The sequence below is a fragment of the Rhipicephalus microplus genome, chromosome X (assembly GCF_043290135.1).
Source record: "Rhipicephalus microplus isolate Deutch F79 chromosome X, USDA_Rmic, whole genome shotgun sequence".
Taxonomy (NCBI): Eukaryota; Metazoa; Arthropoda; class Arachnida; order Ixodida; family Ixodidae; genus Rhipicephalus; species Rhipicephalus microplus.
In genome coordinates, this window is record NC_134710.1 from 191247329 (window position 1) to 191265367 (window position 18039).

An 18039-nucleotide genomic window follows, 5' to 3' on the forward strand; every position below is an offset into this window, starting at 1 on the left:
CACAGCTCTGACGTAGTCCGGGGTGGCCCAGATATTCACAATGGCCGACCGCCAGCGATCGCGAAAAGTGAGCCATCGCCCAGACTTGAAACCCAGCCCACCTGTATATCTAATGGATCCTGCAACATTTTTGAACATGGTTATGTGAGCCAAACATTGTAGCACTGTAGCTCTGTAGCTCAAGCTACACTAGTGCTTTCTCCCTTTCCCAGCCGCAATGCACTGATTTGCACCCTCCATGAGAAAATCCTGCCGACGACCGCGCTGCCAGCACTTTTTCGTCCCCTTTTCTTTCTTAACGATTACACTACAATTGATATACACCTTCCCTGGCATCACTGTCTGTTAGTTCAATGATATTATATCTAAGTAAAGCTAGCCCTTAAATTTCCTCTTCTTTCCTTATTCTATTGTAACATTCGTTACATATTGCCATAAAACTGCCAGAGCTCGAGCTACGCACACCGCTCTGTGTATTGCAGGCGTACGAGCTCCGACCGAGGGGCCAGCGCACGTGACAAGGGAAGACCGCGAGCTTAGAGGGCAGGGGCTCGTCCACCTCCGCGTTCGCTCTATCCGTTACGCCGACAACAACGACGGCGCTCATAAAATGAAGTCTGTGCTACTGTCGCATTAACGAGGCGTAACGCTAAGCACATTCTTAAGAACGAACGAAAATTCTCTTTCATTTACCCTCATTTAAAACACGTGCAATGTGCACATCTGGGCGCAATCATCTCGAAAGCTACCTGCCATACAAGTGTGGCAGTTTAGGCTAGTTGGTATGGCATGACGATAGTTATAGCGCGAGAACAGAACGACGAGAACAGATAGTCTCTTTCTTGTCCCTTTGTCGTCGTTCTGTTCTCGCGCTATAACTATCGTCCTGCCATCGAAAGCGAGAGAGAGATGGAAAGAAAACCTTCGTTCACGGTGCCTTGACTCTTATGCGACTGTTGGAATTCAATGAAATTGCACCGCCACGGTGGTCTAGTCTCTAGTGGTTAAGGTACTCGGCTGCTGACCCGCAGGTCGCCAGGATGGAATCCCGGCTGCGGCAGCTGCATTTTCGATTTAGGCGAAAATGCTGTAGGCCCGTGTGCTCAGATTTGGGCGCACATAAAGAACCCGAGGTGGTCTAAACTTCCGGAGCCCTCCACTACAGCGTCTCTCATAATCGTATGGTGGTTTTGTGACGTTAAACCCCCCATATCAATCAATCAAATTCAATGAAACTAAATATGAACGTTTAGACAAGGAGGCGGGGCAAGCTGATTTCGAGCATCCCACTGTATGTATATATATATATATATATATATATATATATATATATATATATATATATATATATATATATATAGCCAGAGTGCCAGCCCACGTGACATACGATGATGATCACTACAATGGTTTGGTCATTGTTACATTGCAGTGGGTGTTATAGCAACGTGCAGGTTCTTAGTTAATGGGTGTCCGAGCCGTCGCCCCAGACTCCCACGAAAAGACGAGGCCGTTTGTACGCCACACTTTATACACACGAAAAACGAACACACATAACATGGACAGGCTATTTAAAGAATCCTTCACTGTCTCTGTGAACTATCAAAGTCCTAAACTAACCGTCCCTCCTTTTTAGCATGGACACAAGACATGAGGTCGGTCTCACCGAGGTTCGTTGCTACGTCTTGAGCTGGCTCGCGTTGTCCGCACGGTCAACCAGGCGACTAGTTGATGGGTAGGCTCCGCCCCCGCAGCCACGTCGCGGCTGGACACATCTGCTGGAGCTCGTGCCCGTAGCCCTACAGCTCCGCGTTGCTCGCACGGTAGACGAGGCGGCAACTTGAAGGGTATACGCACCACCACCGACCACGTACAGGCCGGACACCTCTGCTGGAACTCGTGCCCGTAGCCCGACAGCTCCGCGTGTCCTCAAGCACAGGATGCCTTGAAGCCGCAGCACGTCAGCGACGCACGGCCGTGGCAGGTAGAACGTGGCAGGTAGGCCGGGCTCGACTGTTACTAGGCTCGGGTCCGGAACCCAACGGCCGAGTCGAGAGCCCCGTCTTCCTCGTTCCTTCTCGTACCTTCGCCGCCCCGCTACTCAGCGCTCGTGCTACCTTCGTCGTTGTCTGCTTCAAGCGCGCACTTTGAATGGCGCGCACTTTGAAGCTTCGCGCACGACACATATCACAAAAGCCCCCCCTTAAATGAGTTTTTTTCTTTCTTTTTTTAAAAAAAAAAAAAAAAAAAACTGCTGACACGTGCGCGGTCTGTAAACCCCTTCACTGTATATGTCCTCTGTATAGTTCACATGTCGAGGTCCAATATTTACTAAATACACAAGAACACCGTTAAATACACTGACATACTTTGAGTGTCCAACACCCAATATCACAGTGCATGAAGTCCGAACTCTTGGCTCACAATCTACTCATGAAGTCCGCACCGGTATTCTCCGACCCTTTTATATGCTGAATGCTAAATGAGTATTCTTGCAATGCCAGGCTCCACCTCAGGACCCTACTGTTCAAGTGTTTGGCTCGGGCTAAGTACTGTAGAGGTTGGTGATCTGTTTGTACAACAAACTGGTTCCCATACAAAAAAATGTGAAACCTCTGTACCGCCCATACCAATGCCAAACACTCCCTCTCTATGGTAGAGTAATTCTTTTCCCGGGGCAGCAACTGGCGGCTTGCATAAGATACAGGGTGTAACAATCCGTCATGTTCCTGCATTAATATCGCTCCGATGCAGGTGTCAGATGCATCCGACCGAAGTACAAACCTTCGCTCCGGATCAGGAGCCTTTACAATTGGTCCAGAAGCAAGGGCTTGCTTAAGTGTTTCGAATGCCGCCTCTCTTTCAGGATTCCAACAAATCTTATTTCTCTCCTTTTTCCTAGTTAGTTCGGTGAGAGGCTGAGCTTTCTCCGCATAATGGGGAATCATATCGCGGTAATATCCCGCCAATCCAAGAAACGATCGAAGCTGCTTCTTTGTTTGAGGTTTTTGTGCATTGGCAATCTTCTCGACAGTACTATCCACTGCTCGGATGGTCCCTCCTCCTAAACGATGGCCTAAAAATACGACGGAAGTCATAGCGATTTCGCATTTCTGGGGTTTGATAGTCAATCCTGCTTCTCTCACTCTGTGCAGGAATTGCTGCAATGTGTCTAAATGCTCTTTCCATGTCATAGTAGCGATGAGAACATCGTCTATATAATGCGCTACGTTCGGGAGGCCTTGGAGAAGTGTTCTCATCAAACGCGTGAACACTGCAGACGCAGTTTTGATTCCAAATGGCATGTAGATAAAGTGGTAATGTCCGGTCTGAGTTGAAAATGCGGTTACCGATCTCGACTCCAGTTCCAGTGGAACTTGCCAGTATCCTTTGGTAAGATCGAATTTCGAGAAAAACCTCTTGGTCCCAACCTCTGCGAACATCATATCCGTCCGTGGTATGGGTTCCGCATCTGATATCAACACCTCGTTGATGCGACGAAAGTCTATGCATGTCCGATAAGTTTGATCTGGCTTCTTAATTAGCACCAAGGGGGAATTGTATGGCGAATTGGATCGCTCAATCACCCCGAGCTTGAGCATATCTCGAACTTCCTTTTCAACCACTTCTTTCATCGCCAGTGGTAGTGGGTACTGCGGAGTGCAAATCGGATCCGGTGTTGTCAGTCGAAGCGGGCATTCCAGCAAATTGGTCTTTCCTGGCATTTCGGAAAACACATCTTGGTATTTGGTCAGAATCCGCTGGAGCTCAGCAGCTTCCTCTTCAGCCAGCCCTTCACCTATATTAATTGTCTCCACCCCAGTCCCTTGGTCAATAGTGTAAACTGGTATAGGTGAATCTGCCTCCTCTTCTTCCATCACTACGAATGACGCTGTTTGTGTAAACCTCTCCGGTTCGCGATCCTCGTAACGCTTTAACATGTTGATGTGGAACAACTTGGTGTCACGTCCCAAGTCCAACCAGTAGTCATGACTGCCCTTTTTCCCTGTGACCTTAAAAGGTCCTTTCCATTGCATGAGTAATTTATTTTCCGTAGTAGGGAGTAGAATAAGGGCCCGGTCGCCTACTTCAAGCTGACGTTTCGTGCTTCGCTGATCATAGTATTGCTTCTGTGATTTTCTTGCTCGTGTCAAGTTCTCATGAGCCAACTGCAGTGTTTTTTCAAGACGATCTCGCAGATCCAATACATATCCGTAAGTTGTCTTCGCCTCGTCGCCGATGTGTTCTCCAATCCATAATTCTTTTAACAAACTAAGTGGTCCTCTGACGTCACGCCCGTAAATAAGTTCGAAGGGAGAAAATCCCGTGCTGGTCTGAGGCACTTCACGATAGGCAAAAAGGAGTGGGGCAAGCAACCGATCCCAGGATCTTGGTTCCTCCTGGCAGAGCTTCCGCAACATCTGTTTTAACGTACCGTTAAATCGTTCCACCAACCCGTTACACATAGGATGGTAAGGTGTAGAACTGAGGTGCTTAATGGCCAGTAACTCGTTGACTTCTTTCATCAGTTCGGAAGTAAAACAAGATGCTTGATCACATAGAATTTCACGCGGGAATCCTACGCGTGAGAACATCTCCACCAGGCCCTCTGTTACTGTCGCCGAATCGATTGCTGGCAGGGCCACCGCGTCCGGGTAGCGCGTGGCGAAGTCCACCATGGTCAATATGTAGCGGTTTCCGTTTCTCGACACAGGTTTTAAAGGACCGATAATATCGATTGCCACTCGCTCGAAAGGGGTGTCGATCAACGGCATTACGCCCAGAGGCGCCTTGCCCACTTTACCTTTTGGATATGCTCTTTGGCAAATGTCACAGGATCGCACGTATCTCTTTACTTCTTCCTGAACTCCTGGCCAATAGAATGATCCTAGTACTCGGTCAATTGTCCTCTTGATGCCTTGATGGCCCGCCATCAGACTTTCATGAGCTAGCTGCAGTACTTGGCTCCGCAGTTTGCGAGGAACAACTACCTGCTGTACTATCTTGCCGGAGGATAACCGATAATGGCGATATAAAACTCCCTTTTGCATAACAAACGAATATTCTGTCGATCCTCTCCCAAAAAACACCTGCCCAACTTTGTTCCTACAGAGATCTAGGCTCTTGTCCTCCGCCTGCTCAATCTTGAAGATTCGTTGGTTGATATTCAAAGCGGTTGCTTTCACCGAATCCAACGAAGCACTTGAATTCTTGACTACGCTGATCATTGGTCTCCCGTAGCGATCTGCTTTCATCACCCCTAATCTCTCCTTGACGCTTTTAGACTTCGTCTTCCTTTCCGACAGTCCCTCGCTCCACCTGCTATCTGGATCATTGGGATCACGGGATCCTGGCACGTTTCCCACGATGACGTCATACAATGGGGAAGTCATGCATTTAACGATCACCGTGCCAGAAAAATAGGGCGAAAATATCTCCACTTTTGCTTCGGGAACTTTTATTCTGCTCCCATCGGCTAAAAATACTGTCGTCATAGCTCCTGTCAGCACTTCGTCGGGCACGAGGGAACGTCGCACAACCGTCGTGTTACTTCCTGTATCCCGAAGAACAGAGACAGGCTTATCAAATAGGAGACCCTGGAGAACTGGCATCTGATATTTCGTTGCCATTTGTTGCGTGTGTACTGCCCCCGACACATTATTCTCGGGCCCGCCGCCGGATGCGTTATCATTGTCTTTAGAGTTCTCTTCGGACAATATACATGAAGCCTTTTTATACGTGGCGGGTTTCTTGGTGCAAACTTGGGTATCGTGTCCTGCCCTACGACAATGCCCACAGTAAGGTTGCTTCGTCCGAGCGCGACAATCTGAGGCTTTATGGCCGATTTTGTTGCAAACAAAACATTGCACTGAAGTTTTTGAGGTCGTGCTCCCACTTTTCACAGCCATGCCGTTTTCAGCCTTTTCTCGGAAAACAAGCAGGTTAGACTGTCGCTGTGCCTCTAAAAACTGATCTGCCGCTTCAGCCATTTCTTCAAGTTTACGGCAATTCTTTTCACGCAAAAAGAGCGCCACTCGATCATGACACTTACTGATGAACTGTTCAGCTACAATCAGGTCACGAACTGACGCGTATTCTTTGTCTACTTTCGACATTTCCACCCATCGGTCGAAAAAACTCATTAATCGTGCAGCGTACTGCCGGCCGGTTTCTCCCTCTTGAGGCTTACTGTGCCGGAACTTCTCACGGTACCCTTCCGCTGTGAAGCGAAATCGCTGAAATAGAGCCAGTTTCACTTTCTCGTAATCAAGTGCATCTTCAGGGGATAGGCGACCAAACACTTTTAGCGCTTCTCCGCTTAGGCACAAACTCAGAGCCGTGGCCCACTTGTCTCTAGGCCACTCTTGCCCTGTCGCCACATTCTCGAACCTTTTTAAGTACGCATCTAGGTCATCCCGGTTTTCATCAAATCCTGGTATAAAATTATGAGGATTGACGTTGGAAGACACCCTTGATGATCGACCTATGTCTGCCCCGACAGGCTCTCTGGCGGTTTCAGTCTGAGTCAGTTGAAGGCGCAATTGGATCGTCCTTTGGGCCTGCTCCTCGACTTGTAATTGCAACTGCATTTGTTCCTTCTTCGCCTCTCTTTCTGCCGCCCTTTCCTCACGAGCTCGAGCTTCTCGCTCATCAATCCAAGTTTTCAATTCCGCACCTTCCAAACCCATGCGCATGGCTAACGCCATTAAATCTGTCGAGCTCATCTTTTCCTCACTAATCGTCAGCCTGACTCAAGCGATACAAATGGCCTCGTCCTGTCGCAGCGGACGCCAGTGTTACATTGCAGTGGGTGTTATAGCAACGTGCAGGTTCTTAGTTAATGGGTGTCCGAGCCGTCGCCCCAGACTCCCACGAAAAGACGAGGCCGTTTGTACGCCACACTTTATACACACGAAAAACGAACACACATAACATGGACAGGCTATTTAAAGAATCCTTCACTGTCTCTGTGAACTATCAAAGTCCTAAACTAACCGTCCCTCCTTTTTAGCATGGACACAAGACATGAGGTCGGTCTCACCGAGGTTCGTTGCTACGTCTTGAGCTGGCTCGCGTTGTCCGCACGGTCAACCAGGCGACTAGTTGATGGGTAGGCTCCGCCCCCGCAGCCACGTCGCGGCTGGACACATCTGCTGGAGCTCGTGCCCGTAGCCCTACAGCTCCGCGTTGCTCGCACGGTAGACGAGGCGGCAACTTGAAGGGTATACGCACCACCACCGACCACGTACAGGCCGGACACCTCTGCTGGAACTCGTGCCCGTAGCCCGACAGCTCCGCGTGTCCTCAAGCACAGGATGCCTTGAAGCCGCAGCACGTCAGCGACGCACGGCCGTGGCAGGTAGAACGTGGCAGGTAGGCCGGGCTCGACTGTTACTAGGCTCGGGTCCGGAACCCAACGGCCGAGTCGAGAGCCCCGTCTTCCTCGTTCCTTCTCGTACCTTCGCCGCCCCGCTACTCAGCGCTCGTGCTACCTTCGTCGTTGTCTGCTTCAAGCGCGCACTTTGAATGGCGCGCACTTTGAAGCTTCGCGCACGACACATATCACAAAAGCCCCCCCTTAAATGAGTTTTTTTCTTTCTTTTTTTAAAAAAAAAAAAAAAAAAAAACTGCTGACACGTGCGCGGTCTGTAAACCCCTTCACTGTATATGTCCTCTGTATAGTTCACATGTCGAGGTCCAATATTTACTAAATACACAAGAACACCGTTAAATACACTGACATACTTTGAGTGTCCAACACCCAATATCACAGTGCATGAAGTCCGAACTCTTGGCTCACAATCTACTCATGAAGTCCGCACCGGTATTCTCCGACCCTTTTATATGCTGAATGCTAAATGAGTATTCTTGCAATGCCAGGCTCCACCTCAGGACCCTACTGTTCAAGTGTTTGGCTCGGGCTAAGTACTGTAGAGGTTGGTGATCTGTTTGTACAACAAACTGGTTCCCATACAAAAAAATGTGAAACCTCTGTATCGCCCATACCAATGCCAAACACTCCCTCTCTATGGTAGAGTAATTCTTTTCCCGGGGCAGCAACTGGCGGCTTGCATAAGATACAGGGTGTAACAATCCGTCATGTTCCTGCATTAATATCGCTCCGATGCAGGTGTCAGATGCATCCGACCGAAGTACAAACCTTCGCTCCGGATCAGGAGCCTTTACAATTGGTCCAGAAGCAAGGGCTTGCTTAAGTGTTTCGAATGCCGCCTCTCTTTCAGGATTCCAACAAATCTTATTTCTCTCCTTTTTCCTAGTTAGTTCGGTGAGAGGCTGAGCTTTCTCCGCATAATGGGGAATCATATCGCGGTAATATCCCGCCAATCCAAGAAACGATCGAAGCTGCTTCTTTGTTTGAGGTTTTTGTGCATTGGCAATCTTCTCGACAGTACTATCCACTGCTCGGATGGTCCCTCCTCCTAAACGATGGCCTAAAAATACGACGGAAGTCATAGCGATTTCGCATTTCTGGGGTTTGATAGTCAATCCTGCTTCTCTCACTCTGTGCAGGAATTGCTGCAATGTGTCTAAATGCTCTTTCCATGTCATAGTAGCGATGAGAACATCGTCTATATAATGCGCTACGTTCGGGAGGCCTTGGAGAAGTGTTCTCATCAAACGCGTGAACACTGCAGACGCAGTTTTGATTCCAAATGGCATGTAGATAAAGTGGTAATGTCCGGTCTGAGTTGAAAATGCGGTTACCGATCTCGACTCCAGTTCCAGTGGAACTTGCCAGTATCCTTTGGTAAGATCGAATTTCGAGAAAAACCTCTTGGTCCCAACCTCTGCGAACATCATATCCGTCCGTGGTATGGGTTCCGCATCTGATATCAACACCTCGTTGATGCGACGAAAGTCTATGCATGTCCGATAAGTTTGATCTGGCTTCTTAATTAGCACCAAGGGGGAATTGTATGGCGAATTGGATCGCTCAATCACCCCGAGCTTGAGCATATCTCGAACTTCCTTTTCAACCACTTCTTTCATCGCCAGTGGTAGTGGGTACTGCGGAGTGCAAATCGGATCCGGTGTTGTCAGTCGAAGCGGGCATTCCAGCAAATTGGTCTTTCCTGGCATTTCGGAAAACACATCTTGGTATTTGGTCAGAATCCGCTGGAGCTCAGCAGCTTCCTCTTCAGCCAGCCCTTCACCTATATTAATTGTCTCCACCCCAGTCCCTTGGTCAATAGTGTAAACTGGTATAGGTGAATCTGCCTCCTCTTCTTCCATCACTACGAATGACGCTGTTTGTGTAAACCTCTCCGGTTCGCGATCCTCGTAACGCTTTAACATGTTGATGTGGAACAACTTGGTGTCACGTCCCAAGTCCAACCAGTAGTCATGACTGCCCTTTTTCCCTGTGACCTTAAAAGGTCCTTTCCATTGCATGAGTAATTTATTTTCCGTAGTAGGGAGTAGAATAAGGGCCCGGTCGCCTACTTCAAGCTGACGTTTCGTGCTTCGCTGATCATAGTATTGCTTCTGTGATTTTCTTGCTCGTGTCAAGTTCTCATGAGCCAACTGCAGTGTTTTTTCAAGACGATCTCGCAGATCCAATACATATCCGTAAGTTGTCTTCGCCTCGTCGCCGATGTGTTCTCCAATCCATAATTCTTTTAACAAACTAAGTGGTCCTCTGACGTCACGCCCGTAAATAAGTTCGAAGGGAGAAAATCCCGTGCTGGTCTGAGGCACTTCACGATAGGCAAAAAGGAGTGGGGCAAGCAACCGATCCCAGGATCTTGGTTCCTCCTGGCAGAGCTTCCGCAACATCTGTTTTAACGTACCGTTAAATCGTTCCACCAACCCGTTACACATAGGATGGTAAGGTGTAGAACTGAGGTGCTTAATGGCCAGTAACTCGTTGACTTCTTTCATCAGTTCGGAAGTAAAACAAGATGCTTGATCACATAGAATTTCACGCGGGAATCCTACGCGTGAGAACATCTCCACCAGGCCCTCTGTTACTGTCGCCGAATCGATTGCTGGCAGGGCCACCGCGTCCGGGTAGCGCGTGGCGAAGTCCACCATGGTCAATATGTAGCGGTTTCCGTTTCTCGACACAGGTTTTAAAGGACCGATAATATCGATTGCCACTCGCTCGAAAGGGGTGTCGATCAACGGCATTACGCCCAGAGGCGCCTTGCCCACTTTACCTTTTGGATATGCTCTTTGGCAAATGTCACAGGATCGCACGTATCTCTTTACTTCTTCCTGAACTCCTGGCCAATAGAATGATCCTAGTACTCGGTCAATTGTCCTCTTGATGCCTTGATGGCCCGCCATCAGACTTTCATGAGCTAGCTGCAGTACTTGGCTCCGCAGTTTGCGAGGAACAACTACCTGCTGTACTATCTTGCCGGAGGATAACCGATAATGGCGATATAAAACTCCCTTTTGCATAACAAACGAATATTCTGTCGATCCTCTCCCAAAAAACACCTGCCCAACTTTGTTCCTACAGAGATCTAGGCTCTTGTCCTCCGCCTGCTCAATCTTGAAGATTCGTTGGTTGATATTCAAAGCGGTTGCTTTCACCGAATCCAACGAAGCACTTGAATTCTTGACTACGCTGATCATTGGTCTCCCGTAGCGATCTGCTTTCATCACCCCTAATCTCTCCTTGACGCTTTTAGACTTCGTCTTCCTTTCCGACAGTCCCTCGCTCCACCTGCTATCTGGATCATTGGGATCACGGGATCCTGGCACGTTTCCCACGATGACGTCATACAATGGGGAAGTCATGCATTTAACGATCACCGTGCCAGAAAAATAGGGCGAAAATATCTCCACTTTTGCTTCGGGAACTTTTATTCTGCTCCCATCGGCTAAAAATACTGTCGTCATAGCTCCTGTCAGCACTTCGTCGGGCACGAGGGAACGTCGCACAACCGTCGTGTTACTTCCTGTATCCCGAAGAACAGAGACAGGCTTATCAAATAGGAGACCCTGGAGAACTGGCATCTGATATTTCGTTGCCATTTGTTGCGTGTGTACTGCCCCCGACACATTATTCTCGGGCCCGCCGCCGGATGCGTTATCATTGTCTTTAGAGTTCTCTTCGGACAATATACATGAAGCCTTTTTATACGTGGCGGGTTTCTTGGTGCAAACTTGGGTATCGTGTCCTGCCCTACGACAATGCCCACAGTAAGGTTGCTTCGTCCGAGCGCGACAATCTGAGGCTTTATGGCCGATTTTGTTGCAAACAAAACATTGCACTGAAGTTTTTGAGGTCGTGCTCCCACTTTTCACAGCCATGCCGTTTTCAGCCTTTTCTCGGAAAACAAGCAGGTTAGACTGTCGCTGTGCCTCTAAAAACTGATCTGCCGCTTCAGCCATTTCTTCAAGTTTACGGCAATTCTTTTCACGCAAAAAGAGCGCCACTCGATCATGACACTTACTGATGAACTGTTCAGCTACAATCAGGTCACGAACTGACGCGTATTCTTTGTCTACTTTCGACATTTCCACCCATCGGTCGAAAAAACTCATTAATCGTGCAGCGTACTGCCGGCCGGTTTCTCCCTCTTGAGGCTTACTGTGCCGGAACTTCTCACGGTACCCTTCCGCTGTGAAGCGAAATCGCTGAAATAGAGCCAGTTTCACTTTCTCGTAATCAAGTGCATCTTCAGGGGATAGGCGACCAAACACTTTTAGCGCTTCTCCGCTTAGGCACAAACTCAGAGCCGTGGCCCACTTGTCTCTAGGCCACTCTTGCCCTGTCGCCACATTCTCGAACCTTTTTAAGTACGCATCTAGGTCATCCCGGTTTTCATCAAATCCTGGTATAAAATTATGAGGATTGACGTTGGAAGACACCCTTGATGATCGACCTATGTCTGCCCCGACAGGCTCTCTGGCGGTTTCAGTCTGAGTCAGTTGAAGGCGCAATTGGATCGTCCTTTGGGCCTGCTCCTCGACTTGTAATTGCAACTGCATTTGTTCCTTCTTCGCCTCTCTTTCTGCCGCCCTTTCCTCACGAGCTCGAGCTTCTCGCTCATCAATCCAAGTTTTCAATTCCGCACCTTCCAAACCCATGCGCATGGCTAACGCCATTAAATCTGTCGAGCTCATCTTTTCCTCACTAATCGTCAGCCTGACTCAAGCGATACAAATGGCCTCGTCCTGTCGCAGCGGACGCCAGTGTTACATTGCAGTGGGTGTTATAGCAACGTGCAGGTTCTTAGTTAATGGGTGTCCGAGCCGTCGCCCCAGACTCCCACGAAAAGACGAGGCCGTTTGTACGCCACACTTTATACACACGAAAAACGAACACACATAACATGGACAGGCTATTTAAAGAATCCTTCACTGTCTCTGTGAACTATCAAAGTCCTAAACTAACCGTCCCTCCTTTTTAGCATGGACACAAGACATGAGGTCGGTCTCACCGAGGTTCGTTGCTACGTCTTGAGCTGGCTCGCGTTGTCCGCACGGTCAACCAGGCGACTAGTTGATGGGTAGGCTCCGCCCCCGCAGCCACGTCGCGGCTGGACACATCTGCTGGAGCTCGTGCCCGTAGCCCTACAGCTCCGCGTTGCTCGCACGGTAGACGAGGCGGCAACTTGAAGGGTATACGCACCACCACCGACCACGTACAGGCCGGACACCTCTGCTGGAACTCGTGCCCGTAGCCCGACAGCTCCGCGTGTCCTCAAGCACAGGATGCCTTGAAGCCGCAGCACGTCAGCGACGCACGGCCGTGGCAGGTAGAACGTGGCAGGTAGGCCGGGCTCGACTGTTACTAGGCTCGGGTCCGGAACCCAACGGCCGAGTCGAGAGCCCCGTCTTCCTCGTTCCTTCTCGTACCTTCGCCGCCCCGCTACTCAGCGCTCGTGCTACCTTCGTCGTTGTCTGCTTCAAGCGCGCACTTTGAATGGCGCGCACTTTGAAGCTTCGCGCACGACACATATCACAGTCATACAGATGAAGTACATAGTCGGCGCTCACACTATTTTCCCCCCTTCGCGAAAGAGGGCAGCAAGTTAGAAAGGGTTGGCACGCCGAATACATCGTTTCAGTCGAGAGACGTGGGCGATCTCGGTGTGGCGGCGACGGCGATCAGGAGCCGCGTTGACAGGAGCAACGCGATAGTTGACTTCAGATGTTCGTTCCAGGACGGTCTATGGACCGAGATATCGGTGAAGGAATTTTTCGCAGAGCTCAGGTGCACGAAAAGGTGTCCACAAAAGGACTTCGTCACCTGGGCGGAACACAATAACTCGACGCTTTGCATCAATGGCGATTTTTCTCTTGTCCTGAATGGTAGCAGTGTTGGCGCGGGCGATTTCACGGCAGCGGGCGACGCGAGCGGCGAACTCTTCCGGGAGAGATGAAGATGGATTGGAAGATGTGGACAAAATAGTGGTGTCCAGAACAAAAGTCGGTACACGGCCATACACGAGAAAAAAAAAAAAAGGCTGAAATTCGTCGTACGCTGTATGGCAGTATTATATGCGAACGTGACGAAAGGAAGTATAGTGTCCCAGTTTTTGTGATCCGGTTGCTGTACATAGAGATCATGTCGGACAAAGTTCGGTGAAAACGCTCAGTCAGACCATTAGTTTCTGGGTGAGACGCTGATGTGGTCTTGTGGATGGTGTTAGAGGCCTGGAGGACTTCAGCAAGGACACGTAAAAGAAATGTTTTGCCACGGTCGCTAAGGAGCACACGCGGTGCGCCATGTCGTAAAATAATGGCGCGAAGGAAAGAAGCGGCTACTTCAGAGGTAGCACCAGACGAAAGAGCTGCCGTCTCCGCGTAGCGAGTAAGGTGGTCTACGGCAGTAACAATCCAACGGTGATCGGCTGGCGTAAGCGGAAGAGGTTCGGTAAGTCTATGCCCACAATATATATATATATATATATATATATATATATATATATATATATATATATATATATATATATATATATATATATATATATATATATATATATATATATATATATATAAATCGCCTACCACCTCGTCCATCACGCGCACAACAACGCTGTCGCTCAAGACGTCGTGAGACTCGTCGCGTTTCCTTGTCCATAAATCTTCTTCGCTACTCGTTTTCCTGAAACTGCGTCCGCGCACTGCGCCTCGGCAGCGCGCCAGAGAATGAGGTGTGCACGCGCCAGATAAGGGTCAAGCGAAGGGGGGAGGCTGCGGCGCCCTAATCCCCTATAAGGGGCGGGGGGGGGGGGGGGGGGGGACGAAGTGTGCATTACATAGTTAGAACCATTCTGTCGACGTATAAAAAGCACAAGTTATGGCCACGCAGTTTTTTGGCGATAATGACAGCCAAAGACCCCTCATACATTCTAAGAACTGTTTACTTTTTATATTCAGACTGTTTACTTTTTTTATTCACGTTCATACTCGCATCTACTCGTACGTATTTCAAAGTTCGTGCATCATTTCAATATTTATCGATCACGGGGGTGAATCGCGTAGAGGGTTGTCTTGAAACCCCCCCCCCCCCCCCCAACTCTTCCATGGAAACTCTCGATAAATATATGTTGTGATCTCTTTCAAGAAAAAGGCACTAGTTTGCAACCACTCGTAATTCGTCCTGTAAGGCACACCAAAAGACACCAAGAAGAACGCCGATTGCGTGAGATATTGGTGTTAAATTGGCATCGTGGCCGAAAAAGCTAACTGTAAACCAATGGACTCGTGAGTCTACTCGCTCAGCCTAGGATCGAACCGTGAGTCCGGGTGAGCAACATTTTGGCGAGTTCGAGCGAGTCCGTCTGAAGACAGTTTTCGTGAGTGCGAGTCCGGCTCAGCGAAATTCTGGCGAGTCTGAGTTCGAGTAAGCCCTAAGCGTGGATATACATGTCATGAGTGAGTCTTAGTGAGCTCCACAATTTTCGCCGAGCTACAATTTTCACTACTTCAAAACCAGGGACCGAAGCCAGGCTATTGTGAGAGAAGTACGACATCGCTTCATTTTTTTTTTTCGTTCATTGTTCATATTGTTTGCACTAGACCGCTTCGACACCCCCTACCCATCCGGGACGCCTACGGCTGGAAACAGAGCCCGGCGAGTCCAAATAACTTTTTTTCCTCTTGTGATGAAGACCATAAAGGAATGGTTATAGACGCACCATGTTGCCTTGATTAGATGCCAAGCGGCGCCAGTGGCGTCTTGAGCGATGTTGCGATATCATTCCGATACGTTTACTACAGCGAAAGTGCCAAATGTCGAAGCCAATGCCATTGACTTCTACGCAAGTGCATTCCTGTTTTGAACCCACGTCTTTAGCAGCCGATAGTTATAGCGCGAGAACAAAACGACGACACAGGGACAAGAAGGACACGAAAGACACGAGCGCTAATTGTTTACGTCATGCCATACCAACTAGCCCAAGCTGCCGCACTTCTTCAGCAGCGCGTATGTGCCGGTTGCTAAGTTCTCAAAATATTCCATGCACCTCACAGCCAAGCACGGCAATGAGGGAAAATGATTTTTGGCTTGCAGGAATAGAGGAGATTTACGACGACATTACTTCGTAAGAAATATTTGCTTAGCGAAATTTCGTTGGGATCGGCCAATAACGAGTAAACGTTTCGATGATTCGGAGGAAAGGACAAAACTACGAGATCGACGCCGCTCAGTCCCAGTGAAATACCGCGCAGCCCGAGGAGGCTTCAAAGGTCACGCGTGCGAACTGCGAAACGTGCATGTTCTCAAGGAATCAGGTGTCTATGTATCGTCTGGCAGATCCCGTTGCCAGGCGCGTAGTAGGGGGGCAGATTTCAACGGAAATTTTCTGTCGAAGTCTGGACGAACCAGCAATCAGCAAATAGAAAAGCAACGCTCTTGGTGATTGCATGGTCCTACGGTGAGCATGAACTATTTTTTTTTATTGATATGCGGGTCTAAAGGTCCCAAAACCACCATATGATTATGAGAGACGCCGTAGCGGTGGGCTCCGGAAATTTCGACCACCTGGGGTTCTTTAACGTGCACCCAAATCTGAGCACACGGGCCTACATTTCCGCCTCCATCGGAAATGCAGCCGCGATTTGATCCCGCGACCTGCGGGTCAGCAGCCGAGTACCTTAGCACAGACAGACCACCGTGGCGGGGCATGAACTGTTTTCTGGTGCATACTATATGTACACCAGGTGTAATGTGATGCACAAAAATTTCCGGTATAGCGAGTTTCAGGCGGTGCTGCAAAGTCACGGGAACAATGGGGGAGTTCTTACTGCCTGTAGCTCTCTATTGTTCCCAGTACCCGCGAATGCAAGGGCGTTTCTTCAATCCATCGCTGCATTTGTATACTATATACGTTCCACTTCACAGAGAGCACGTAAGCTGCAACTTTTAGCCTCTGTTATAGCGGGTCGGTGACCTGTGAGCCAACAAGCCTTATGTTTATTTCCTTGCCTATCTCAATTACATATGCTAGCTCCACGGGATTCGATGCCTCCTCCAATTGTTCGGCAACATCGAAGGCATGCATGGTTGAACTGGCAGCCGCGCACGTGGACTCCAGTCGGGCATACGAAAGACGTAGAGGGACGCTAAACGAGTGGCGTGAGCAACATTATCATTGCGGCTTCCAAGTGGCCGGCGACAAGTATCCGCCTCCTGCGCAGCTCTTCCCCGACCACACGGTACGTGACTGATGATGTTTCCGCGCAGCCTCCTCCAATGTTCAGGGTCGCAGCCCGTTCATCGACAAGCTTCCGCGCGGTCGACGGGCGCAACGAGCCCTGATCAGCGCGCAAGGCCGCGTGGCTCACTGGGGGACCCCCCGCACGACCATCGGCAGAGACACGGCGTCTTTTCGGCGCAGAGGGGCTGTGGGAGAGACTGCTTTTCGCACAGACAGATTGGGGCGGGGCCACGCCGCGGCGTTGTCTGCGAGGCGGCGACGCTGACTTCTCGCAACCCGAGGCATCTTTTCGCGCACTCCGAAGCACTGCGCTGCTGTTTTCACGACTCTGAATCGTTCTATATTAAACAACATATCTGGTTCCACGATTCACTTTCATAAAAATACAGAAAATAAAGACAACTTAAACGTCGCATTCGTATCTCACCACCTCAAGAGATGTGGTCGCTATTTTGCGGCGACAAAAAAATCATGACAAACACTAACAAACGTTTCGCATGTGCCGAAGGGACAATTAATAGAATTCTGTTGCAAAAAAAAAAAAAAATGAGTGAAAACAAAGAAGTACCTCGTTGTAGACGGGAGCTGTCTCCATACATTCTGTATCCTACAAATTCGGTACTACCGGGCAAACCAACTACGCAACTTTGACGTCACCGTAACGTTTGATAAAATACCAAATGCAGGGATTCGCTCAAACCACAACGTTCATGACACGGCTGATGACACTCTTCCAAGCTTCTTAGCAGCCAAGACTCAAATGGACAGCGCGAAAATTGCTGGTTATCCCACCATCATTGTTTTTTCTCGCAAATATGATTCGGCCTACAGCGCGTAGCTTGACTGTGCCCGTCCTCGCTGTTCGATCGTTCGCGCTTAAAAGTTACGGAATACCAGCCAGCTCTCACGTCGCGCACCAGACCTTCAAAACAGTGTCTTGTTTCTTTCTTTTTCCTTTTTTTTTTTGTTGCAGCGCTGTGCTCTGGAAACGTATCGTGCATACAGTAAGTGCAATCAAGGCTGACTCATTTTATTTGCTTTTTTCATCTCTCATGTCAATAGCGAAATCACAAAGAAACGCGGGGGCCAATTGGTCGAATCCACGGTACCGGAATACAATAATCGCACATTGAATGGTCCAGATATGCATGTATTCAAATCGCACCCAAAGCACTTGTCAGTGCTTTATATATTCCCGAGCCAGACCCCGTATACTTGGCCGATAAGATCAGTCGACGGTGGCTGACATTATGTCAATGGAGCAAGACGCAGTGGCCGAATTCTCCAGTGCGATTTCTTGTACTGCCCCGCTGTCTTCGCTAATGAAATGCGGTCTGATACAACGGTTGGCTGTTTTCTGCACCCCCGAAAAATTGTCGCCTTATTTTCGTGAGCG

General features: G+C 49.1%; 1 protein-coding gene across 3 annotated transcripts in view; it reads right to left on the minus strand.

Annotated features, from left to right (window-relative positions):
* LOC119177330 (N(G),N(G)-dimethylarginine dimethylaminohydrolase 1) overlaps positions 1-18039 on the minus strand; it is a 111368-nt gene that overhangs the window by 91424 nt on the left and 1905 nt on the right. The gene's annotated exons all lie outside the window — the stretch shown is intronic.